We start from the raw sequence: 14,454 nt of genomic DNA on the forward strand, positions 1-14,454 counted from the left end.
ATTAATTTTGCTAATGTATTAAATGCAAGGAGAGGCAATGTAGTTTTATACATAGGCTACATATTTAAATGCATATAAGATCTTCACTGTATGTTGGTTCAGGGTGGACTTTTTTCATTTCTTTTTGTATGTTCAGTTTTCTCTGTTGTTTTCATTCCCATTTGCTTGCCTTGTTAAATAATGACAAGAGTGCTCATCAGGCAGCTTAAACCATTATTTGCCTGTTAATTATTACCCAATATTCAGCACCAGAAATCACACACACCTGTATACACACACACAAACACACACACACACGCACGCACGCACGCACGCACGCACGCACGCACGCACGCACGCACGCACGCACGCACGCACGCACACACACACACTCTATCAGAGGTGTGCAGCTGGCCCAGCCATCACCATCATCTGAAACAAGATAGAGAAGGATACAGCAGGCAGGAAAGTATACATTAACAAACTTGTAACTGCTGGCGGAGAGCCTCTCACCCTTCTCGTGAGCAGCCAGGCAGCCATAACCAGATGCATCAAGCACACATTACATCCCTGTAGCCTGTGTATTTACTCTGCCACCCAGCCAGAAAGATTAGTTTAGCTGGAGAGTTGATTTATGGACGACAGAAAGTAATCCCTTCTTGTCCTGCGCGCTGTAGCCGTGCCTCCTCCTTTGCCACAGCGCCGAGCTTACACAGTCTGAAAGCCCTTGATACCGTGTTCGCCCTAAGGTGTAATGTTTGATAATATAACTACTGCTTCTGTCACCCAGACCCCCCACCCCATCTGCACCAACAGCGGAGCCTCCACTCCATCCCCCCCCACACACACAAATACATTACAGCCCCACAATGCTTTGAGATTTATGAGGGAGTAGCTGCACAGCAGAGAGAGAGAGGGAGAGGGAGAGAGGAGGGGAGAGAGAAAGAGAGAATATGCATTGATTGAAAGTCTGAGATAGTCCCATCCAATCCCGCCCTAAAGAACATCAGTTATTTTGCATCCTGACACAGCGATTGATAACTCGTAAATGTGTGCGGGGATGACAAATGCAGATGGAAACTGACTCTGACAAAAATGATAACGGCATCGGTCTCGAGGGGGCGATGGAGGTGGAGGTGGGATGCTTCTTAAAATATTTAATAATTGATACGGAGGCGGCGAGATGTTGTTTGACCCTGGAGGAGTGTGAATGTCATCAGAAAATTGCCAAGACTTTGAAGTGAAATACATTAATGACGTGTGTGTGTGTGTGCGTGCGTGTACGTGTTTGCAGAAGGCGGCGAGAGGTTATGGCCTGTAATGGCCACTAAACTGAATCTGCATTGCCGTTATTATTTGCCTTCAGAGGATAAAATTTAATTGTTTTTCGAGTCAGAGAGTGTCGCTTGTGCAGCGCTGCAAATCAGCAAGGAAGCACTAGCAAGCATTTATGTGCACAAGATGTATAGAAATAGTTCTAGGTCTGACTTTGGTTCCTGTGTTTTGTGAGATATTTACTTCCTGATATCACACAGGTCATCTCGTTTATTAGATGGGAGTGTTATGTTGCAGTAAAACCATATCGTTCGCATATTAAACACACACAGAGACCAGCTTTAGCGCCATCTAATCTTTTTTGTACAACCATACTCGAGGTCTTTTCATTTTTTTTCGCAGCTGATCGACTGATGTAGATTATGTTCAGCACCTTTACAGTAATGATGATGACACATTTTGACAGGGAGAACCTGTTTATAGTGCAAGGTGCAGTTCGACCCAGAAATGATGAAGCTCAGATTCTGGCTGCAGTCGAGAACTGCTGGAGTCTGCAACTATTTGATGTATAAGAGCACAAAACACTTGTTAATCTCGTTCTGTGTATAGCTATTGATCGAGAGCCGTGTTGACTCTAGTGGTGGCTGATCGGATTCTGTTGTCCTCCAACGTATTGATTAAACAAGCTAAAAAGCATCCCATGTTGTTTTCTAACAGGCCTGATAACATGTTTTGGTTGTGTGTCAGCCCGAGGGGTTTAATATGAAGCAAGTTTGACATAGCCAGGCTTTTTTTGTGTGTGTTAGCTGGCTGAACAAAACCTAAAACCCCAATCAGAGATAATGGATATCAGGACTGCAATAAATGTTATTTGCTAACATAGATTTTCTTCCTCGGGCTCTGTGCATGCTCACAGAAAAGATGCCGTTTGCAACACAAAGCTGAGTGATGGTGTGACGCCTACTTCAGTCAGAGAAAGAGGTTGTTACAGCAATGTGAAGAATATCAAAATGTATTATGATAGAAAGCGCTGTCATTGCAAATGATGCTGGAAGTTAATATATTTATTTTACCAGTCAGTGCACTGCCACTTATTTCTCCTGTGACAGCTGCACATAACTAAATGTTAAAAATTCAAACATTTAAACATCAAATTGAAGGAACGCATGTAAAAAAATAATAATCACAAATAACTTGTATGTGCAGCCGGTGTCCTTTTACTGTATAGTGGGAGTCACTAATTCCTTGAAAACAATATGGAAGGATAACTGACAAGAAAGAATCGTTAAGCTGCTGAAAATGACTAAAACTGAAGAAATAAATATTTGGAGGGCATGTGGACGTCTGCGCACAAATCATTTATGATGAAACTGACATCACTCAGGCTGCAGTGGATTTTTACAAAGTCGTGGATGAAGAAAGTGTAACACAGGTGTCCAATATGACCAAAACCACCAGCTTTACCTCATATTAACCAAAGTACTTTTGTTAAATTTAACCATTAAATGTAACCACAGCTGAAGTCGTGGATGTGAATCCTGGAGTCTGTCCTCATAGAAAAAACGACCACATAGGTCGTCTGTACACGCCTGTATTACGACCGAGTGTTACGTTTTGACGTTAAGCGACCTCTAGCAGTTGAGTAAATATCGACACTCCGGTGTCTCAGCTGAAACGTCACCATGAACAAACTTTTACCTAACCCTAACCCTAACCCTAAACCCGCGTTGCGAAAGTGAGGAAAAAGCCATTTCGCGAGGGAAAAGCCGTTTCGCGAATTAAATCCCGTAATGCCTTCCTGTCTCCCGTAGGGGTGCTAACGTAAATACGCTCTCATGGGTCGTTTTCCGGGGCACGTTACATACCACCTATGTGGTCGTATGAGTTTGAGGACTTGTGAATCCTGAACTCCAGGGTTCTACTTTAAATCCTCCGTGCTCAAGATCCAACCCAGCAACGAACCTACAACTCTGCTATAGTGAAAAAATGTGGTTCTTCCTTTAAAAAATGCCTCTGAATATCCACTAATACAAGACTTCATTATGATTTTCATCAAGACATAACGGGAAAATAAATTCAGTATCAATTATATATATAATTTCTAGAGGACAGAATTGCACAATTTCATGTAGGTTTGTAGGTATTTGGATATTTAAGGCCCATATATTTAAGTATTATCAACACTTAAAGGAGGAGAGGAGAGCTTTAAGAATGGCTTAACATAAAAATTGTCATACATCAGAGAGTGACAGGCGAACAAACACAGGATGTTGTAGCTACAAGACACTCACTGCTATTTCTGTTCTCCTTACAGCTATGAATTCTCTTAATGAAGTTCATATAACAACATAAAAAAGATAAGTGATGTACTTTGGATTAAAGCAGCATCCAAATGTCTCCCTCTTCAACATCTGAAGTCCTCTCCATATGGTTGGATGTGGACCCCTGTGGTGGACTCAGTGGGAGGCCGAACAGTTTCAACCCCGTCACGTCTCATACTACTAAACAAGCCTTAAAAATCGTTCTCCTGTCCGGTTTGGCATTAAGACAAATCAGTCTCAAAGGTACAGTATGTGAGGCATCTCAATCCTCTTACACAAGTCTGATGTCTGAAAAGAAACAGACAGTTAAGAAGCTCCAATTAACAAAGTGCACGAGATTAAGGATCGCTGTTGGTAAAGTCCATTATGTGTCGTGAGGGAGGAATAACAGGTAAATAATATCATTCCATTTTACAGCTTTATTAGTACGGGAGAAGATGGAATGCATCATAAAAGTAGAACTGGAAATGGACAGAGGACGGTAACAGCCAAACAAACACTCATCATATCCTGACATGATAAACCTCTCGGATAGACGCGGAGTGAAAATGGACTCTGTGATAAATCTTTGGCTGTGTTGCGCGAAAACCAAGCAGGGTCATCGTCTGAAAATGAAGCTGTGCATCACAAAAATTCCTTATTCTCGGTGCTACAGATGGATTACTGAGGAGGTGGACTGGGCGAAGGCCAAGAGGCCTGAGGAGTCGGTGGGGGAATATCCTGGACTCATGTGACGTAAAAATGAGTAAAAAAGCGACGCAAAAATGACAACAAAAACCAAAGAAACACCGCTTTTATTAACATCTGGCTAGGTCTGCTCTAGTAGGAAAGGTGCAGGACATTCCATATATCTGTGCCCATTTTTCCCGGATGCACACAACACTGTACAGCCTCTAAGAGATAAAACCATACGAGTGACTGAGTCCCCTGGGAAGGTGCAGAGCAGCTCCCTACAAATGCCATCACTTTAATAAATGAACTTCTCCAAAAAGCCACGCTAAAATTCTGATTAAAGTTGGACTGATGTTCCTCAGAAGTAAGTTCAAGCTCCCCCCTTTTTTTTAAAAAGAAAAAAATAAGTTTGACAACGCCTACCTCCAGTAAAGAGGGGTTGAGGAGACTGAAGAAGCAAAAGGAAGAAGGAGACGACAGGAGCAGAATGTGAAGAGACATTAAAACATTTCAAATGAAAGGTGCGTCAGAGGAGCTTGTCAGTGCATTACCGCCAAGATTAAAGGGGTCTCGGTGTCTTCTGTCGGGTTCAAGGGAGACTGCATGAGGATTTGGCTCAGACTCTTAAATACCTCTGTCGACTAAGATTCAAACAAACACTTCCACAATAATTACATGTTGACTTTTCTTCATTTCTAGAGGAGAAGGTAAAACATTTTCAAATGAAACTCCTACATTGTCAGCATAAGCACTCGGTGGTGTTTATTCAAGCCGAAACACTATTATTCACTGATTAGGGACACGCGGCATGGAAAATAATAAAATAATGCTCACAAGCCTTTGGAGTTCAAGAGGAATAAAGTATTTAGTTCAGGTATTAGTTGGGAAATGAATGTGCCATTGGTTGTCATCAGGAAATAGACAGCCATGCCAAAATAGTTTCTAGAAGGTATCCTGCTGACGTTTTTGTGCTCATATTGCAGTTTTTTGAGCTCCTTTTATGGCTTAACACACACAAATATTCTTAAAAGTTACGTACCATACCTGAAGGAGCTGTCAAGCCGCTTTCTCTTTCCTCCTTCTTTTTCCTCGCTGCGTTTTTCAACGAGGCGCCGAAACCAAATCCTTCATCTGACCGTGACCTGTGGCGTCCCTATGGGAATCAATAAAGTGAAACATCATTATAACTGCGCTCAAGTTTGAGGATGTGAAAAGCTGGAAGGGTTTTTAAGGAGAATACACTCGCTCTGTGTTCTCTAAAACCAGTCAGCAGCTCAGCTGGAAGTCGTGGACTGCTGTTGTCCTTAATAGCAGTAGCTGCCAACACAGACAGGGTGGCTGAACTCGAGATGTGCCTGTCAGACGTCCAAGCAGCTGCGCCCGACGCTGCTGAATGCAAACATGAGCGGCCATTTGTATGAACTGGGCAGGCTGAGAGGTGACTGTCGAAGGCTCGTTTGAGGAGAGCGACACTGCACCTGTCGTACAGGAGGAGAAAAGTTCTTCAGAGACAAACACTGATGGCCTGTCAAAGTATTGTGACCTTTGAAACTGCAGTTCAACAGAACAATATGAAGTGTGTGTCCACTTACTGGCTTGTTTCAGGACCTTCAACCACTTCAAAGCCTGAACAAGCTTCATGAAAACCACACAAGTTAATGAGCAGATGCTTACGTATGAGGTCAGTTTCTCTCAAATCAACAAGTCAAGAAGCCTTGTCTCTTAGAAACAACATTTACTAAATTAAAATGTGTTTCAAATCATGTTTTGTTGGCAATGTGGCAACCTCTAAGATGCTTGAAGTTGGATACAGTCGACAAAATGTGTTTGGTTTTTTGATTTATTGGCGTATTTTCAGTCATTGTCGAGCGTTTCTGCATCAAACCAGACCACGATCTTACTCTAACCAAGTCTTTTGAGTGCCTAAACATAACTCAACAAGCAGTACGTACTATGCAACCAATGCACAGCCTGTGTAGACAGCTGGATTGATGAAAATAGGAGCGAATCTGTTCCGTCAGACAGATGACTGACAAATGCGGCTGAAACGCTTCCTGTGCAGACATGTTGTTAGGAGTCAGTGCAGAACAGGTCAGCCGAGCAGCTGTTTGATAGTAGTAGTGATAAGTTTTCATTTGTAAATGAATACTGAGTGAATATTTATTATGAAAGGACAGAAGACGATGAAGAATTCGTGACTTGCAGCTTGCGAACATTTAATTTTGAAGAAACAAAGAAAAAATGATTAGACCAATTTCTTCTTCATTTTAATACCTGGTACCACTAAAGGTATAATACCTGAAGAATACAATGAACACAACCATAAATGCAGCTGCTACATAATACTTCATGTCCTATTTGACATGCTTCAGCTTCATTGTATTCCCAGAATATATACGAGGACATTTCATGTCATCAGCAGCACTGCACATGCAAAGGTCTAGAGTAGTTTCCTGCTGACATTCAAGCCGAAGCATAACTCACAAGTCGTCGGCTCTCACATAATGCCAAAAGCTAAAGAATTATGTGAAGCCACAAAGGCAGCCATCTTGACACTGCTGGAAATTGGTTTGAGTGACCGACAGGTAGTGAATAAACTGAAAATCTCCAAGACAGCCATTCATTACACCAAGAAAAAACAAGCCCAACATGGTTCTTCCAAACTGCTAGATGGTCGTGGCAGGAAACGTCTTTCTACCCACCAGATGACCGTCACTCATCCGTTTCTGTGTCAGGAATCGTCCTCAGACCTCCAGGGACCTTCAAAATGAGTGGAAATGTGACTTGTTTGCAAGGACAGTTGGAAATTTACTTCTTGAAGCTGGTCTGAAGTCACACAGGGCAGGAAGAAGCCCTTCATCAATGAAAGGCAGAGGAAAGCCTGTTTACTCTTTGCTGAGATCACAAGGACTGAACTGTTGATGATTGGGCTAAGGTTCTCTTCACTGATGAATCTAATTTTCACTTGATGCCCACTCCAGCCAACTTACTGGTTAGGAGGAAGCCTGGAGAAGCTACAAAGCAAACTGTCTTGTCCCTACTTTTGGCTATTATCAAGAAAACCATGGAAAATGTCTAGAGATCAGCTCTTAAATTAAACTCCTATGAGCTAGTTTGAGCTAGGAGTGCTTTGACACTAAACCTTTTCATGTATTTGATTAATTCGTATATCTCGCACACGTACTAACATCTTATGCTTCTAATTAGAGCTGTTTTGTGGCGTTAGAATATCATTTAGGCTCAAAAACGGAAATTATTACCAAACCACTATTGCAGATGGCTCGTTTCTGCCTGAGAAGACTTCCTCATCAGCCACAAGTGCAAACACTCCTGTTAGCTTCGCGCACCATGTGGATAAAAACTCCACAACAATTCACTGAAGACATTATTTAAATGCTTTAAGGAGTAAGTCAGAGCGTTCCAGATGTCAAGGTTTGGAAAACCTTCCACAACAAATGGTCGTATCTTTGCCACAGTAGTGAAAAATGGCAGTAAATAATACCTCCGAGTGATGCTAAGCTCCTTAATGTAAATTCTGCCCTGGAGAAGAAAACGGTGCTCTATTTAGTTGACCGGTGCAAGGACATACTCACATCACAATGGAGACAATAACAGAAAAGTGAGAATAAGTTGGGGGGAAAAAAACTGTACAGTGAAACAGAAATGGTTGAAAATTGATTTCAAGTTCTGTCAGCGACGGTGAAGAAAACAGAGCCCAATAAAAAAAAACACATCTCTCACCAACTGCCTTGAGAAAACAAAACTGTGCCATTAAAAATATAATAGGATTATCGTTTCTGTTTGTTTGTCACGGTGGATCAAGAAAATTACAGTTAAGAGAAGAGCTTAGAGCCACATTGTTATCACCACTTCAGAAACACGAGGCGCAGACACAGGCCATTTGCATATTCATTTACTGCTTTTGAAATTCACCTTTTTAATTAGTCTTCGTGTAACAATCACTTAATATCTGCAAACACCTTGACACAGCGAGCCGCCACAAACAAACGTCCTCAGCTGCCGAGCACTTAACACGGGGATCATCAAACAGCGGGGAAGTTACACGGGAGTGATGTCTGAGTGGGAGGAAAGAGGAATGAAAAAGAGGAAAAAAAAGAGAACGAGATGAAGGCTAACAGTCACTCTCAAGGTTGTGGGAGCTGGGCTTGTTTGTTTTGCTGTTAGTGTGAGGAACAAAAACAAACAAAGGAACAAGACAAAAGCTTCAGGAGAAGAAGTTGTAGCAACAGCACTGATTTAGATCATTCTCTTTTGTTTTTTTTCTTGTTTGCTTGTTGTTGTTTTGTTTGTTTTCCACCAGGCGGGTGACAGGGAGGACTTCTTTACGTGTCGCACCGCTGGACCGTCCTGCTTCCTGCTTCCCCTCTTGTCATAATTATCTGGGTGAACAACGGGGGCGGATCGACGTCGGGGGTTGAGCTTCGGGTTGCAGGATGTTTCTAATTATGTGACAGGAAGAGTTTGCTTTGACTCCACCACCTTGGTTTCTAGTGGAAAGTCCATTTCCTTCCAGCAGCCTGCAGGGGACAACAAATAAAAAAAAAACACATCTGAGTGACACATATTGTGGAGCCGACATATAATCTCATTCATAATGTAATGTGGATGTAATATCCATAGAGGGGTTGTGTTCTTGGTGGCAGATCCATCAAAGGAAAGTAAAGAAAAAGTCCAAATCTGAGTTTTCAAGAAGCAGCAGTGGAGAAAATGTTCATATTCTTTACCTAAGTAAAAAATATCACACAGTAGAAGTACTCTGCAATAAGTAAACATCCTTTATTGAAAATGTTCTTTCAGTAAAAGTAGGTACATACTGTAAAGGAAATGTACTTAAAATAGGATGAATGTCTCCTGGATCAATCTGTGCCAGTTCAGATTGCAGTTGAGCAGCTTAGATTTTTTTCAAAGTTAATTTTTTTTGGGTTATTTAGGACCCAGATCTAAGATCTGTAAAATATTTTGGCCGATATTCTAGAATATGTTTTCAGTCTTATGGATTTTAGTATTTTCACCCTTCGAACCAAAAACAACAACAAAAAAACATCCTACCTGGGAAGTCATTTTCAGGATTCGACATCTCCACGGCCTTGAAATGTAGTGAAAACACACACTCTTGTTTCTGAAGACTGACTGGCTCCAGCAGAGGCCAGAGTTTTATTATTAGCCCCTAAAAATTCAAAGGAGGCAAAAGTTGAATGCATTTTTTAAAAGAAAAGTCAACAGAGAATTATGAGAATTTCTACAAATTCAGCCGAAACGTTTTACAGAACTTCGTTATTAGTTCCAATGAACACAATGATGAAGACTGAACAAAGCGTGAGAAAGTTCTGCAATGTATTTCCTGAATTCTGTCTGAACTCTCTGACCCCAGACTGTCTCACATTTATATATTATTATTATTGGATTATTGTAAAAGTGTGATTTCACTGTTGTATCCATTATTCTGCAATATTTTTTAGTGCAATTGATTGTTTGATTTGTGAAAATTCTGGAAATCGTGGCAAATGGCAACGTGAGTGTTCTTAAAGATTATAAAAGCAGCCTTTTCACATGCACTGGTTTAGATTTCTGGGCAGGTAAATGTATAACAAAGCAGATTTTAGAAGCTTTTTGTATGTTTTTGGGGGTCAGTATACAATTGTGGGACTTTTCGTATCATAGTTGACACTTTTCCTTTAAAAAGTTTACTTTTCATATTCTTAACCTCTAATGGGAAACTCATTAAGTGCTCTTTGCTGGCACTTTTCTCACTTACATTTTGTTCGATACCTCTGGTGGAGAATTTTACAACTTGTTTTGCATGTTATATGACGAAGACTGTAAGATAAGAAGACAGAAAGGTGATGCTACAAATGAAAAAAGAAATCAAAAGATGGCGAGTTTAAGATTATGAAAAGCATTGTTTTTGCTGCCTTGAAGATTTTTGGCATCTTGTAACTAGTTTTTCTTTTTTTCTTTGCCAGCACCAGCACCAAAATACTAACAACTGAGAATGTGTCTGAATATATTTTATTATTATAATCAGTTTTGTTAATTTACATTTAATTTACTCAAGAATAAAAGTTATTTTTGCTTATAAAATGATCAGAAATAAGAAGGAATGCATAGATTTCAAACAGGGTTTTCAAAATAAGGCAGTATCGACTCACTGCCTGTATGCAAAAACCACAGAAAAGTACAAAAACTGAAGAAAAATAAAGAATGGTTGGGGTGACAGGACAAACTGCAGCTGGCCAACAAGCATATTTCTATCAAACCAATCAGAAATCTGCTGATGCCTCAAGCTGACACAGTTAGACAGCGCTGCTTTATTCACCATAATAAATTACAATGGCAACATGACTGCATAAATCATCATTTTTTCCACAGTAACTACTACAATCTACTGTTTTATTGTTCCAAACATTATGTGGATTTAGATTTAGGCTCTACATTGATGGCAGATAAAGAAAAAAGATGTCAGCCAGTTAGGCCTGAGCTGGGTTTTTTTTTTGTTACACTCCTTATAATAATTAAAAATTCTAATTACACGATGTATAAATGTAGGTTTTTATGATTTCTTGGATAAGCTAATCATTAAAGTTTAGGACCGAGCTTAATTTAGCTGTCAGTTCAGTCATAAAAAAAAGCTGAGGTGAAAGGTTAAGGCACTCTCTGAATAACAAATCTGACATTAATTCATCAACTAATCCAGTGTGTGAGGACATGCAGTGTGTGTTAACACCATTAAGCATCATTTTATTCCAGTCATCGTGAAACACTGACAGCTGCCAGTCAAAGCTCTCTGATGTCTCTTCGTGCCGCAGTGCAGCTCGACGGGCTTTAGTGTTTCACTGAACATCAGCAGTGACAGATGTGCAGCTAATGAACGGGGCAGTCGGACAGAGTCGCCCTTCATTCCATCACCGGTTCGCACAAAGCAGCGTAATGTGATGCTGAACTCTTTGCATATTGATTCTCACAGCTAAAGTGACAAAGACAGCGAGTTACACAAAGCCAGACTCAGTTAAACGCTATTACTGATATTTTTCCTCATAAAGGCAACAAACTGAACAAAACTTTTCTGCTGTTATTCCCCCCAGAACTGTCTGTGAGCAGTAATGAAGCAGAATACATTAGTCAGGTTAGATCTCACTCCTGGGTCAATATATAACTGAAGGACTTTTGAAGTTCATGGGATATATCTTGTCTAAATTTTGTTAAAAGTTAAAAAAAAGAGTTTTTTTAATGTTTATTATGAGCATGTCTTTACAAATTCCATAAGTATTTATTATGACTGTATATCACAAAAATGTCAACTAAGTAACCATCCCAATTTAATAACAACCACTTTCTAATTAGCTAAATAATAACAAAATGAGCTTATTCAAAAACTGTTTTGATTCTGTTCTTTTTATTAAGTGAGAAAATCATGACAGATACTTCTTTGTTGGCAATATATCAAATTTTATACGGAAAAAAACAAATTTCATCTGTGTCTGAGAACTCACTTTAAACTGAGTTCCCCATTACAAAAACACCTCTCAAGGAAGTGTCTTAATTCCAGATCACATGACCTGCTCCACATGATGTCATTTCCTCCTGAAGAAAAGACTGGCAGGACTCCAAGGTTTTCTGAGTTATTAAATATAAAGTAGTCAACAGGTTTACTACAATATCTTTATAAATAACTTTCTATTTCAATTTTACTCAATTGTATATATAATATTCAGAAAAATCTTTGTGTAAAAATGCCATGTGGTGTTTGGTTATAGGTGGCCATGTTTATTTTAAGCCTGAAAACAGCAAAAATGTTGACTATGATACCTGTCCACTATGTTCGAAAAGTCCTACAATTATACAATGACCCTCCTGGAGCATCTCTAACTAACATCAACAATAAAAATATGAAACCTGTCAAAATGCAAAAGATTCGGTCGACCACATGCACCAGGTAGGTAAAACAAGCCCAGATTAAAAGAAGATCTAAAAGAGCCGAAAACCAAAAAATCCAACTGATATTCCTTTAAAAAATGTTGAAACAAGTAAGACATCGTCCTCCCACCACTTTGTGCCTTTAAATAATTCAAATAAAAAAATGCTTTTGAGATCCTCTTTCATTTCCATCATTCACGCAGATGGCAGCTTGGCTCCTCTGACTGGCAGTTAGACTCAGATGACATGACAGATGTTATTTCATTTCTCTGCTGCTTGTTTTTCTCTGTTTGGACAGAGAATAATAATTGGATCTATTGAACGGAACTCTCGGCTCTGTTTTAGCTCCATTCTGTTTGCAGATTTTGGTTTTTGCACAGCGAACACTGTGAAACTGATGGCAAACCAGACAAACAAGCAACTTCAACTTAATGTTTAAACATGTTTTTGTTTCAGTTTAATATTCCCACTGCTTAAATGCCGCATCTGAAGGATTGTTGGCTAAAATGTTGCATACATCATGCTGATTTATTATCGAACTAGATGCTCCTGTAAAACTTTTCCCCCCTCAGCTGTCAGTGTTTAAATCCGCTGCATGCTACCTTTTTAGGTTTTTTTTTTTTTTTCTTCTGGAGGGGACATCCCTGCAGCAACTGGCAGAGCACAACCAACTCACTCCATACTGTGTAGCCAAACCTGTTTTATTCTTAGGGTCGCTACGTAGCACCCCCTGACACATTTGATGTGTTTGCATGTCTCGGCGTGATGTGTGTGTACATAAATAACACAACTCCGACTATCTATGTGCAGTAAGGAGGGCTGGGTGGTGGTGATAGTGGGGGAGGCGGAGGGTGGGCATGTGGATGTTCCTTCTGCAGTGCTGTCTTGTTGCCGCATTTCTCGCTGACAGGTCTGATCAGAAAGTGATGACAGCCTATGATTGTCAAAACGCCTGTCGCTGAGTGGCAGATCGGCTTTGGCTCTGCCTTATTTCCCACTTCCCTTCCCCCTGGTTTTGTCACATCTCTTTCCCAGCGCTGGGGTTTGGCTTAACTCAGAGTGAAGGTAAGAAGAGACGCCGCGCAGCCTGCATGAGGAACTCAATCTCGGTGTGTTGTGTTAGGGCCATTGTAGATGTCATGCGTTAATACTCCCACGGCGGTGGAGAAGCGAGCCAGATAGTGACAGTGTGGGAGTTAAACCAGGAGTTGGAGAGCTGAGTTTTGGTGAGTGTCTTGACAAACAAAGCCGAGCTGCTCTTTGCATTGTGAGCTGGACAGGTACGACAAGAGCAATACGAGCGGCTTCACTGGAAGAATGCCTCCACCTGAGGCTTCAAGTTTGATAAATTTCACAATAAAGTTCAGTTTTATTTACCAGATTGAGTGATTTTTTTAAGACAAACTTTAAGACATTGATTTAGCTTCCTGAATTAGCCAACCCCTATATTTCATAAACAAAATACGTAGTCAATGTTTAGTTTTTTTTCAAAGATGTTGCCCCTTAAGTCCAGCAAAAGTGACAAGAATTCATCAGTTTTAAAGACATGCATTTGTTTGTGGGTCTTACATTACTCAAACAAAGCAGTCTGAAGAACTCCCATTGAAGCTTTTATGGTGCCTTTACCAAAGACCACAGCAAAAGGATTTTATAGGACTTTGAGAGTACTTGTCAAACGGCACATTACTGCTTTTTTAAGGGTACAAAGTGTTGAACAGCGACTACAATTTAAGAAACTGAATTAGCTTGAAAAAAATATGGTAGTACTAGTTTCTTAAAATTTGAATCTTGTTGCCTTGGTTTCATCAGTGTACGGCTATTCAGCAAACACACTTCTACTAAAGGGTGAAGGCTGCAGCTGACTTGACTGGAAGTAATTTGAAAAATCAACGTCACACAACAAATTGCACTGTTGCTAATAGCTACAAAGTTGACGCTACCTGCTGGGGACTGAGTGATAATACTGGACCCATGATAGCAGTTTCTGAGATCCATGATCAGAGAAATGCTACAAAAATGAACACTGAGATTATCAGGCAGGTTGGAAACATACCACCAGTTTAGCTGGGCTATCTAAATCATTTGCAAAGGCAAACTGTCTACACAAATACGTTTACTTAGTCAAGGAATTCTGTTTATGTATGACTGATTTGAAACAACAAATATCTTCATTGCAGAACAATACTACCAACACTGCAAGAGGAAATTTAGCTTTCCACTAAAGCCATTCACATATACAAGTCCCATATGGTGGAAATCTATTTTTATTGTG

The 14,454-nt window shown here is 40.2% G+C and overlaps 1 long non-coding RNA gene across 1 annotated transcript; it reads right to left on the reverse strand.

The window, feature by feature from the left end:
• Positions 1–8,144: 8,144 nt before the first annotated feature.
• Positions 8,145–9,418, reverse strand: LOC127536189 (uncharacterized). The gene is made up of 2 exons (XR_007945180.1): positions 9,318–9,418; positions 8,145–8,785 (listed from the first exon to the last, which is right to left on the reverse strand). It is a non-coding gene; the product is annotated as an uncharacterized LOC127536189 (long non-coding RNA).
• Between the last annotated feature and the right edge of the window lie 5,036 nt (positions 9,419–14,454).

The sequence above is a fragment of the Acanthochromis polyacanthus genome, chromosome 11 (assembly GCF_021347895.1).
Source record: "Acanthochromis polyacanthus isolate Apoly-LR-REF ecotype Palm Island chromosome 11, KAUST_Apoly_ChrSc, whole genome shotgun sequence".
NCBI classification, from domain to species: Eukaryota; Metazoa; Chordata; class Actinopteri; family Pomacentridae; genus Acanthochromis; species Acanthochromis polyacanthus.